This window comes from Palaemon carinicauda, chromosome 15, assembly GCF_036898095.1.
Source record: "Palaemon carinicauda isolate YSFRI2023 chromosome 15, ASM3689809v2, whole genome shotgun sequence".
In the NCBI taxonomy this organism is placed as follows: domain Eukaryota; kingdom Metazoa; phylum Arthropoda; class Malacostraca; order Decapoda; family Palaemonidae; genus Palaemon; species Palaemon carinicauda.
The window spans coordinates 43,130,711-43,143,938 of NC_090739.1; the positions used below are offsets into that span (position 1 = coordinate 43,130,711).

The 13,228-nt window shown below is 44.2% G+C and overlaps 1 protein-coding gene across 5 annotated transcripts in view; it reads left to right on the top strand.

Moving 5' to 3' along the window:
- Cnx99A (Calnexin 99A) overlaps positions 1–13,228 on the top strand; it is a 106,984-nt gene that overhangs the window by 18,533 nt on the left and 75,223 nt on the right. The window lies entirely within an intron of this gene.

Sequence of the window (13,228 nt, forward strand, 5' to 3'; positions counted from 1 at the left end):
GGTCTCAGGCTATTGGGAAGGAATTCAGCTGGGATGGCACATCAACAACAAGGAGCTGATGGCCATTTTTCTGGGGCTAAAGGCCTTCAAGGACTTGGTGTCTGGGAAGATTGTGGAGGTCAACTCAGACAACACCACAGCTCTTGCTTACATCAGGAAGCAAGGAGGGACTCACTCTCTGTCTCTCTTCGAGACAGCAAGAGAGCTCCTTCTTTGGGCGAAGGAGAACAGGATAAGCCTGCTGACGAGGTTTGTTCAGGGACAGAAGAATGTGAGGGCGGACATGCTCAGCAGGAAAGGGCAGGTCCTTCCCACAGAATGGACCCTCAACCAACAGGTCTGTCAGAGTCTCTGGAGGCTGTGGGGGAGACCCCTCATCGATCTTTTCGCCTCCAATTTATCCAAGAGGATCCCCATCTATTGCTCCCTAGTTCCGGACAGAGAGGCAATAGCAGTAGACGCCTTTTTGATGGATTGGACGGGGATGGACACTTATGCTTTTCCCCCGTTCAAGATCATCAATCTGGTAGTCAGGAAATTCGCCCTCCTCGATTCGGGACGGATGATCCTGATAGCTCCGTTCTGGCCGATGAGGGAATGGTTCACGGAGGTGGTGGACTTGTTGATGGACTTTCCAAGAAGCCTCCCTGCAAGTCCAAATCTGCTCAGACAACCCCACTTCGAGAGATATCATCAAAACCCCCTCGCTCTCAATCTGACTGCCTTCAGACTATCGAGAGGCTTTTCAGCGCAAGCTGCGAAAGCTATCGCCAGAGCGAGGAGGGTCTCTTCGCAGAGGGTCTACCAGTCCAAGTGGGAGACTTTTAGGGCTTGGTGTAGGAAGCACAAGATTTCCTCATCCACTACCTCTGTGAGCCAGATTGCGGATTTCTTGTTGTACCTCAGACAGGACGCTAAGCTAGCTGTGTCCACTATCAAAGGGTACAAAAGTATGCTCTCTTCCGTCTGTCGGCATAGAGGCTTGGACTTGTCTCGCGACAAGGACTTACATGACCTCTTGAAGTCTTTTGAGACGACCAAGCAGACCCAGTTAAAGCCCCCTTCTTGGAACCTTGATGTAGTTCTTAAATTTCTGTGCACCAAGAGATTTGAGCCCATCTCACAGGCTCCCCTTAGGGAGGTTACCAAGAAGACCCTCTTTCTTTTGGCCTTAGCAACAGCTAAAAGAGTTAGTGAAGTCCATGCAATTGAAAAACAGGTAGGCTTCAATCTGAATGGGGCAGTTTGTGCCTTGAGATTAGACTTTCTCGCTAAGAACGAGAACCCTTCTAAGCCCTGGCCGAGGACCTTTGAGGTTCCTAACTTGACCAACCTAGTGGGTCAAGAGCAAGAGAGGCTGCTCTGTCCAGTACGAGCCCTCAAGACCTACTTGTCTCGCACAAAAAGTGTGAGAGGCTCTTCTAGCTCCCTGTGGTGTTCTGTGAAAGATCCTCAAAAGCCCCTTTCCAAGAACGCTTTATCCTTTTTCCTGAGGGAAGTGATAAGAGAAGCGCATCTCTTGTGTGAGGAGGAACACTTCGGACTTTTAAAAGTGCAAGCCCACGAAGTGAGGGCCATTGCGACCTCGCTTGCTTACCGCAAGAACATGTCGCTCCGTCAAATTATGGATGCGACATTCTGGAGGAGCAACTCTGTGTTCGCCTCTCATTACCTCAGAGAGGTGAGGGTGGATTATGAGAAATGTTATACCTTGGGACCATACGTAGCTACGGCTTCTGTATTAGGCAAAGGAGTTACTACCTCCCCTCAACCTTAGTTTTGTTTACTTGTGCATAGGTTGGTGTATTTTTTTTATTGGTTGTCTGAGGACTTCGACTTGTGTACAGTCACCTCAGTCTAGTTAGATCATTTTTATCTACTTTGCAAATGTTAGGTGGTTGGTTTGGTAAAGTTGCGGTTTTTTATTTTGGGCAATAGGTAGTCCTGAAGTCTAGTCAGATTGTTGGTCTCACCCCGTTGACAGACTCGATTGAGTGTTTTCAGCACTGCAGGTCACATCCTGGCTGACACTCCTAAGGGAAAGCGACTCAAGAGGCAGGAACCTTTGAAGTCAGCTACCTTAGCAGGTAAGGAATCAAGGTGTTTATTTATCCTACAACTTTTTTGGTTGTTTCCCCAACGATGTTACTGTCTATCACCCTCCTCCAAGTGTGTTAATCAGCTATGTATATATAACTGCCAGGTAAGTTCTATTCGTAAAAATGGAGTTTTTATGATAAAACAAAGTTTTATGAATACTTACCTGGCAGTTATATATACATTCGAAGGCCCACCCACCTCCCCTCAGGAGACAGGTCGGGCATAGATGAACTGAAGAACAGAAAACGGGAATGATTCCTCCTACCACCCTTTAACGGGTGTTACCACCCAACCACCACAAGGCGGTTGCCTAGTTTTAGAAAAATTCTGCCGAAATAGAGATAATTAGCTATGTATATATAACTGCCAGGTAAGTATTCATAAAACTTTGTTTTATCATAAAAACTCCATTTTCATTATTTTGCATGTTTATGAATTGTGTGTAGTGAATTTTCAGTGCCTTCTCTAGTGTAAGGAGTGATTCTTCCCTTTAGGCTTTCCCTCTGAGGATGTGATCACCACCAAGGGCTTCTTGTGACAATTGTGTGTTGTTAGCGTTTTAGATGCTTCCCTGCTTGGTGTTGGGGGCAACTGGACTTAAGAGCCTTTTCATTTTTCATTGGGGAAGTGGTCTTCAATGGCAGACATCAACTTTGCTCTTGGGGTTATCCTTCAGGTTGGTTAAGCCGCGACCCCTCACTTTGACACCGATGCTAACCTTCTCTTCTCTCCCTTTGGCCTTGATCAGGCGAGAAAAGTGCCCTTAACCTTGACCATCCTCAAGGTAAGTGGTCCTTTCCATTTTCCTATGGGAGCGAGGGTCTTCCTCCCCTGGTGTGTCATTATTTTTATTGTGTAATGATGGAGCACATGGGACTTCAAGACAGATGTTCTTGTGGAGCTGCTCCTCTCCCCCTGTAGTAGGAGCAGCCCCTTCCAAAGAAGTCGTTGATTCTTCGGGGATGTCCGCTTCGTCCGTTGACTTGTCCAGGTACCTTCAAGGGAGAAGTCTCACAGGTTATCTTCCCCTCTTCCACCAGAAAGCACGAGTCCTACTTCTCCAGAGAATCTTGCCCTTGCAAAGATCTGCTAACAACTGTGGGTTCCTTCTCCAATTTAGAGTTCAGGGTCTTTCCCCTGCAGGAGGTCTCCTCCAGAACATTAGTTCCTTCAAGTGTACACACAAGGATACTACAACCTTGCTAGATCCTTTCTCTTCGAAGGAAGATCTTGACACCTCTCAGGCATCCCTCATCCCAGATTGTCATGGAGCTTCTAGATCTGACCGTCCTACAGACACCCGTTCAGCGTCTTTCCATGTAGGCAAGTCTCCGAGACTTCACAGATGAGCTGCCCTAGACTCTCCCTCCCTACTGACATGTCTTCCAGGCACGTAAGTTACCAGACACATCTCCCAGACGTGCTGGCCCAGATTTCCCCTCTCTACTGACATGTATACCAAATATGCGAGTCACAGGACGCAGCACCAGGTGCGTGTCTCAAACCCGTGCTTCCAGGATGAGCGGCTGTTAGGTGCGAGTACAGACACTCCTTCCCTATGGCACAGGAGCACCTTCCCTATAAGCATGTCTACCAGATGTGCTTCTCCCCAGACTTTCCTCTCATTACAGAAGCACCATACCGGACACCTGTCTCCCAATTGCGGCCCTCCTCTGCACTTCTTTCAGACACACCTTGTAAGACTCGCATCCACTAGGAAGGCGTTGGTGTCTGATTTTTCCCTCATTTGTTGGTGAAATGCACCAAAGGAGGGTATAGAACATGCAACTTACATGTGTTGCTGGGGAGGTACCTTTCCTCTGGGATTCTTTCTCTCCCTGAATCCCCTGACTACAGATAGAGATCTCCTTCATTGACTAGTTAAAATCTCGGAGGTTTGTTGTAGTATGGTTCGAGGCCCCTTGCTCTTCTCAGAATAGAGGAGGAAGCATGAAAGACCTCCACAGCCTCCAGCTGATCAGGGAAGGTTTTCCCTAGATCCTGAACTTGGGGCCTCTAGAATTAGAATGATGGATATCAATCTTTACAGTTGCCATCTGTGAGTTCGAACATTTGAAGGATCGAAGTACAGTGGTACCTCTACATACGAATTTAATTCGTTCCACAACCAACTTCGGATGTAGAAAATGTTCGGATGTAGAAACGAATTTTCCCATAAGAATACATGGTAATTCATTTAATTCGTTCCTCAGCCTAAAAACCCATAATAAATCCTTAATAAATGACTACACATAATTACACATAACAATAACATAACTGCATAATATGAAAGAAGCATGTAAAAAAGATAATTATAAAGAAATAATAAATAAAAAATGTGTTCTATTACCACTTTACCTTAGAGACAGGCCAACGCAGGTGTAGGATTTGCTACGCCAGCAGAAGGACGATCGGCGAGAAGGTAGACATGGTGTTAACATGTTCTTTAAATAAATACTCTCTCTCTCTCTCTCTCTCTCTCTCTCTCTCTCTCTCTCTCTCTCTCTCTTGTTCTTCTTCACTGTTAGTGTTAGAAACGTCTATTAGTTTTTTCTGAGAGAGAGAGAGAGAGAGAGAGAGAGAGAGATTAAACAAAAATGTGTTGTGTACATATGATTTTTAACAGCGTTAACGAGTTGAAAGACAGTTAAATGTAACTAAAAAAACAATATCAGCGAATCTGAATTCCTTTATTAACTAAAACAAATATTGATACAAACACACCCGTGTGCGTATGCGCAAACACACACACACGAACGAGGAGACACGATCGGCGAGGAGGTAGAGATGGTGACTGTGATAACATACCGTAATTTACACTACAGAAATTTTAATCTAACTTGGCGTATTTATTTATTTTTTTTTATATTTCATATTTTTTACATTTTTACATTTCAGTGACGAGTTACGGTATGTTATCGCAGTCACCATCTCTACCTCCCCCCCCGACCGTCTCTCTTACTGCGTAGTGATTCTTGCACCTGTGTGTGTGTGTGTGTGCACACGCACACGAGTGTGTTTGCATCAATATTTGTTTTAGTTAATAAAGGAATTCAGATTAGCTGTTATTACTTTCTTAGTTACATTTAATTGTTTTTCAACTCGTTGACGCTGTTAAAAATCATATGTACTCTAAACACATTTTTGTTTAATCTCTCTCTCTCTCGCTCTCTCTCTCTCTCTCTCTCTCTCTCTCTCTCTCTCTCTCTCTCTCTCTCTCTCTCTCTTACTCGGAAAAAAATAATAGACGTATCTAACACTATACTGTAACAGCGAAGCAGAACAGAGAGAGAGAGAGAGAGAGAGAGAGAGAGAGAGAGAGAGAGAGAGAGAGAGAGAGATATTTTATTTAAAGAACATGTTAATGCTATGTTTAGAGAGAAACGAAAAAAGAGAGAAGTCTTATTTAAAAGAGCTTGTTAATGCTATCATGGTTTTCTTAGCTTCACTTTTTACTTTCTTTCTGTTCATCACGCTGGCCCTTCTCACAAATGATCGTTGCCAACAATCTCTTTGTCCTTTATCCCTATCAACAAAAGGCGTTCTATCTCTTCCAGGGTATTGCTAAGATGTCTTGTAATAATGGTGATTCCCTTCGATGGTTATTTGCTTTAATGGCTGCCTTCAGCTTGATGATCCTCGAGATCATAGGCCTATTCCGGCCATATTGTTTAGCCATACAGTATCACTCACATGCACACTGCTCTCATGTTTTTCTATAATTTCTTGCTTCAATTCTAATGAAAGAATTGCCTTCTTCCTGTACTGAAACTTAGCTTCTTAGGCACCATGATTATAGGTAAAATCAAAAAGGAAATGTGAGAAAAGGAAGAAAATAAGCACTGTTAATAACAGACCAAACAGAGGACAACCACATGATACACACAAGAATAGAGAACTGAGCACTCGATGCTCAATGGCGTAATGTTTACTTCGTGTGTCGAAATAAAATTCGGGTGTAGAGTCAAAAATTTGCTCGAATTTTACTTCGGATGTTGGAAAATTCGGATGTAGATACGTTCGTGTGTAGAGGTTCCACTGTACTTGAACAGTCAGGTAAAGTGGACCTTCCAGGGACTACGCATTCTTGGGCATCGTCATGATCGCCAGTGGCCCTTCAGTAGTATTCAACGTAGCTTTTATCTAGATTACGCTCTCCTCTCCTGTAGTAGGGTGAGAGGCCTTTAGACTTCTTTCCCACTCGGCACCGGCAAGGAACGGGTTCTGAGAAGAGGAGTTCTCGCTACATGAATGGTGACTCTGACTCTTCAAAGGTTGTCCCCCCCTTTCAGCCACTTATCCTAAGGGCCAAGAAGGGCTGTCCCTTGAAAAGGGAGGAAAGTGACCCTAGACAATCTGAATAGTGCACCCTGTTGCAAAGCCTCATGTGGTATTCCCTGGTCAGTCAACCATTGGAGGCTCTAGTTATGTTATATGCTCTGGCATTGACTATGATTATGCTCTCAATCCATTACTCTTTTGCAGATGACTTGAGCATGGTGGCATGGCGATCGATTCTATGTGACAGACTACAGTTTGACCTTTGGTCAAATATCCTCGCCTTATTTGCTGGCGCTGAAGATCCCTTGGACCCCTCGGTTGCACAGTTTTGGTTCATTAGATCTTTGGTTCCATTAAGCTACCTTTTGGGAAACCAACTGGACCCTTGAATTCAGAGGCCAATTGCCCCAAGTCTCAAAGGCTATTGCCTAACTAAGCATTTTGGCCGGAGGCTGCAGGAGAGGGTCCTTCCCTATCCCCAACAGAGAAACAAAGTTGTTGAAAGGAGGATGAAGCAAGTTAAAACTCGCAATCATGCCAGTCGATGCTTTCTATTATTGATTGTGCTTTGCCAGATGCTATTAGCAAACTTCTCCAACTTCTGTGGTAGGCTTGCAAGCCTCCTGGAACAACGACCATCCCCCCTGTACTCCTTTAAGTAGAGACAGCCCTATCAAGGCCAGTAATCTGATAAAAAGGGGGGGAGGGGGAAGAAGCATTCCACCTTTGGCACCTCCGGTGGAAAGATGCCAATAACTCAGACAAAGGAAAGGTTGATGAGCTGAATGCATGGGGTGTTAATATTCCGTGCTCCGGCTCCCCCTTTTCATATCAGCTCCATTTTTTTCCCCGCTCCTTGCGGTTTTACCAATTTTGTCCGAGTCCTATACTGAGAGGTCATGACGTCAGTGGCCCTTCAGAAAAAAGTCCAGGCTATAGTAGAGAGCATGTCTCCAAGCAAATATAATCCAGGCTTCTCCTTCAACTCTTTTAGGTACAAAAGATCTCTAGAGGCTGGAAACTAGTTATAGACTGGACGCTCCGGAATGAGTTTTTCTTTATAGACCTGTTCCAATCTGGAACCTCATCCATATCTGATTAGGTGACCAATCCTTGGAACTTCATGAGAACAATGTACCTTCGGACAAGAACTTCAAGTTCTTCATGGCTTTCAGAGGTACCTCTGATTTGTCAAGGCAAACATAAGTTATAGATAGCAGGCCTTGCCCCGGTATGTCTTGCTTCTCAAGTCCAAGCCATAACCCTCTCTCTGCTATCGACATATCCATTTGTCAACAAATTTGGGGTTTAGACAATCAGCATATTGGCTAATATTGATGGAATCAAATTTGGGGTTTAGACAGCGTATTGGGTAGTAATGACAGAACTGGAGAAACTATTATCACTGTTACTGGGACAAACGTCTCTAGCCCTGTCACAATTTTGACCTCAGGTGGAATCGAGAGAGACCAGTCCTTCACCCAAAGAAATTCTCATAGATCTATGAAAGACACGATCCTTGAGAGAGAAATGTATTGTATCCTGAGATCGCCCTACCTTACTTAAGGGAGACTGCTCCTCTTCCCTCCGACTGCCCTCCTACAGCCAAAGGTTACCAGTCCTTCTGCCTTAAATACTGTCATGATCCGAACGTCAGCCTCCGGATGTCATCTAGTACTGTACTGACTACATTATTTCTGACTTCTGTGCAGTGACCCCAATGGTCAGACCTTCCAAGGGAGAAGTAGAGCTTTACAAGGCCAACCTGTTGGAAGCTTGGCGCCTCTTGCCTAACTTTCGGAACTATTATGCTCATGGATATTGTGGAAGACGAAGGGCATAGCACCCTTCCTGCACTTCAGGCTTCAGGGTAATAATTAAACTTTGGAGTATCAGTGTTTCTTTGAGAAGTGGAACACAAAACTGCTCCTATTTGCCTGGTAATAATGCTTTGATTGGTAAGTGTTAAGCGTTGACTAGTCAGGCATACTGTGGGACTTCAATGAAATTTTTATAGATACCAGTGCTTTCTTGGACTCAGCAGTGTTCAATGGAAACCTTTCTCCTGCTACATTCTAAGCAGAAGGAATGTATGGGGGTGGCCAATTAACAGAATAATGCAGATAGTTTACTCTTCGTGATCTTGGCATCCATAGATACCAGTTATGATCACGAATTTAGGTACAGTAATCATAGATAGTCCGCTGACCTGCACCGCTCCTTACTGAAATCTTAGGGTACAGTATTACATTCACCTGTACCGGAGTTAGAGGTGGCGTTCGAGGACGCCGTTCAACATCTCTGGAACGACCATGTATTCTGACTGTCACTAGGCTGCCTCTTTGAGGAGTATTCAACAAAGCACGAATCACTCTTAACCTTAGCAGGACACTCTGAGCCCCAACATTGCAGTGGGGAGACAATACCCACCCCCTTTACTGTTCTGATGAGTACTCCCAAAAAATCTGCACCTCTACCTGTCTAATAAGGCCTGCCTTACAGCCAGATATTCCACAGATTGGTAGAATCTCTTCGACTTCTCGGGGAGTAGTTCTCAGACATCTTATTGCAGAGTCTGGGAATCGGATGTCTGAAATTCCTCAGGGAATCACTACTGGCGTAGACCAAACCAAGGGTTCTTCTCCAGTCTTTTTCATCGTAGGAGAGGGTTATTCATAGTATCCATTCGGGTTGGGTACAGGCTGTTAGCTTACCTATAGGGGAAAGAGACAGTTCAAAACCATTCATGGAAAGACTATTGCCAGCCGAGGACAGATGCGTAACAGAGTTTCCTGTTAGGAGCCAGTAATGGAGGTGTGTTGGTAGTCTATAGAGCCAAGATGTTAATACTGTCATTAAGGTGTCATTTGCAATAAAGCAATCCCCACTTGTATATACAGTGATGCCTCAGTATACGAAAGTAATCCGTTCAGGATACAGTTTCGTATGCTGATTTTTTCGTATACCGAGTCATGTTTTACACGTAAATAGCCTAATCCGTTCCAAGCCTTACGAAAAGACACCTTTTCTTTCTTAAACACGCTAAACTGTAGTAATAAACATGCAGTGCAGTCATTTCTATCATTCAATAACTAACCCAACCGTTAAAAACAGCCTAATCCATTCCAGAAACCACCATGAGATTATTCAATAATGTAGTTATAGCCTAGTTATCCCCTCCAAGCCCTAAGAAAACGGTACGTTTTCTTTACTACTGTATAAAAGTTACGGTACTGTATGTAAAGCATTTGGATCAGTGAAGGTGTATTGTTACCTGTACACCTAAATTAAGGGTTGATACCCTGAAAAAAAGATAGTTAATTAACAAAAAAGTTGAAACTTATCTTTTGATTGAGACGATGTCCGATAGCGAAGTCGCGGCAGAGGAGGATGGCATAAGGCAGAAAACGTAACAAGTGACAAACTACGTACAATAATTTACACACTTAACACATTAACACTTAAACTTTACGAAATAAAAAAATTGGCAGAAATAATTAACACTTAACATTACGTATGGAAAACTATAAAATGAAAGAAAAAATGACTTTCAATACTTAACGATAACATAAAACTTAGAATTGAATTTTTTTTTTAACTTTCCGTTTTTTATTTTCTAAATTTCTTCTGCTTCTTCATCACTTTCTTTTTTCTGTTTCTTTTCTTTACTTTCACCTTCTACTTCTTCATCACTTCCTCTTTTCTGTTTCTTTTCTTCACTTTCACCTTCGTCTTGGCCTACTAATACTGCTGGCCTCTTTAATAAGAAACTATCCATGGAAGCTTGTTTCTGCCTACTTTTCAACACATTTCTAAAATGCGGTAGGCAAACGTCATTGCAGTGTTGAAGCGCATGGTTGTTATAAACTTTTTCTGGATGTTCCTTTTCGACATAGTCTGCCATTTTATGGAAACAGGCGAGAATTTCCTTTATGTCTGCCGTTTTCAAAGGTCTAACATCCTCCTCATCACCGCTAGAGAACTGCTCTTGAACAACACTCACTTGCATCGTCTCCAACTCCTTCAGGTCGTCCGTCGTCAACTCCTCGTGGTGCTCCTCGATAAGTTCATTTATATCTTCGGCGCTAACTTCCACCCCCACGGACGTACCAAGATGTACGATGTCAGCCACCTCAGACTGTTGAATGGGTTCAGGATCGTCAACTATCTTGGCTTCGCCTCCAGGCTTCCCGAACCCCTCGAAGTCTCGTGCAGAGACAACATCAGGCCACAGCTTCCTCCAAGAGGAATTCAGGGTACGCTTCGAAACTTCCTGCCAAGCGAGATCGATGAGTCTGAGGCATATCACAATGTTAAAATGCTCTTTCCAGAATTCACGCAGAGTGTGGTTTGTACTTTCTGTGACTTGGAAACATCTCTGGAAGAGATGCTTCGTGTACAATTTTTTGAAATTAGAAATAACTTGCTGGTCCATGGGCTGGAGGAGAGGGGTGGTGTTAGGCGGTAGATACAGGACCTTTATGAAGGAATATTCGGCCAGAAGATGCTCCTCGAGGACAGGAGGGTGAGCTGGAGCATTGCCCAACACCAGCAGACATTTCATAGGGAGGCGCTTTTCTTCCAAATATTTTCGGACAGACGGACCGAAGCAGACATTCACCAATCAATAAAAAGTTGCCTGGTTACCCAGGCTTTAGCATTCGCCCTCCACATCACGGGAAGGTTCTCCTTGATGACTTTGTGGGCTTTGAAGGCTCGGGGAGTTTCAGAATGGTACACCAGCAGGGGCTTTATCTTAAAAGTCCCCACTGGCATTTGCACAAAAAGCAAGGGTAAGCCTGTCCTTCATAGGCTTATGTCTGGGTAGCCTCTTTTCCTCCGCCGTGATGAATGTCCGACGAGGCATTTTCTTCCAGAAAAGCCCAGTTTCGTCGCAATTGAAAACTTGCTGCGAACTGTAGCCTTCCTGCAGAGTCAACTCGTCAAACGTTTTAACAAAGGCTTCGGCGGCCTTCGTGTCCGAGCTGGCTGCCTCCCCATGTCGTACCACTGAATGAATACCAGTCCTTCTCTTGAATTTCTCGAACCACCCCCGAGAAGCCTTGAACTCTGGGGGTTCCTGCTGGGATGTTCCTTCTCCTGCCCCTTCTTCGGCATGAGAACGCACGAGATCACCGAAAATGGCGGAGGCCTTCTGGCAAATTGTAGTCTCGGTGATGGTGTCTCCTGAGATCTTTGTCTTTGATCCACACAAGAAGCAGCCTCTCCATCTCGTCTTGCACGTGGGTTCTCTTGTTGGAGAAAACAGTGATGCCCTTAGAAGGTGTCGCTGCTTTGATGGCCGTCTTCTGCTTCAGAATGGTGCCTATCGTAGACGGATTCTGGCCATACTCCTTGGCGATCACACTTAAACGCATGCCAGACTCGTACTTTTTCACGATTTCGAGTTTCGTCTCCATCGAGAGCATCGTCTTCTTTTTCTTTTCTTCGGCAACATTTTTGGGACCCATGGTTACAGTATTAAGCTCAATAGTACACTACGTACATTATATACTATGTAGTAAACACTAATACAGTACAGTACACAGTAAAGAATGTTTAATAACGATAACACGTGGCGTACGAATGTATTCAACACTACGTAAAACAAGCAAAAGCACACGAAGTCAATGTTAACGATACCGTAGTCGTAACGAAAAGAGAGAGAGAGAGAGAGAGAGAGAGATGAACGCCCGTGCGTAAGCAAAGTGGGATAGTTGCCGACCAATAGGAAAGCAGGATCTTATGGCGGCAGCTAGCATCTGAGTAGGGAGATAACCAATGGGTGAGCGGGAGGCTGTAAGCGAGTTTACCCAAGTTCAAAGTCTGGCGGCGCACAAATTTTAATATTACTTTGGGATCTCGTAAGCTTTTCGTATCCTGAAAATTTTTTCGTATAATGGGGCATAAGAATCTTCGTATCGCTTTTCGTACCCTGAATTTTTCGTAAGCAGAAAATTTCGTATCCAGAGGGATCACTGTAGCTGGAACAAGACTATTTTCTTCAAAAGGTAGGCTAATGCCCCGGTACGTGATAAAAATCCTCTGTTACCTGGAGAGGGGCCCCGTACAGAGTTTTAAATGAACTATGGACAAGAGTGCCGTCCTCTCAACAGTCGCCTTCCTTGCATGAGTATCAGGGGGAAGAAATCTGCGGGCGGCATCGTCTTTCTCCTTTTACACTCCCGATTTTAGAAGATGAAGGCAAGTCTCGTCCTGTCTTACTCGGTATCATGGGTCAGAAATCAGATTTAATCAACGTGATGCCTTGGTTTCCTTCTTGACAGCGAACCAGGTAAAAGTACTCTAACTGATGATCTGATCTATTTACTATTGTGCTTGGCAACCACTATGCAATACTTTTTGTTGGCAATGAGAATAGGAAGGAAGAGGAACAAGAACACTTTTCTTAAGGACTAAGAGAGGTCATTGACTGGACTCATTCACCATCTTCTCCCTCTTCCTGAGTGCACAAAATCAAAGATGTAAGCACTATTTCAGTCTTCTGTAAGAATTTCTCTGTGGTGCAGGTATCACACGTATAGGTAAGGAAACATCAGTCTGACATTACTGTCCATTACCTGTGGAATGTTACCCACAGGTCTCTAATCCTTTAGGATCTGTTGTAGTTGCACAGCAAGTGGTAAAGCTACCTAGTCTTCTTTCACAGGACCATTAAGATTAAATCAAGGGCGTGAGTTAAGTGTGAGTCTGGGGTGAAGAGAAAGATTGACTGGCCTTTCTTTTCCCTTCAGTCTTCCCTCTCTTGGGGTGCAGCTTCAAAGACCTTGCCAGCTGGACTTGATCCCGATGCAGGTAAGCCCCTCTCAGTATGTGGTTATACCAT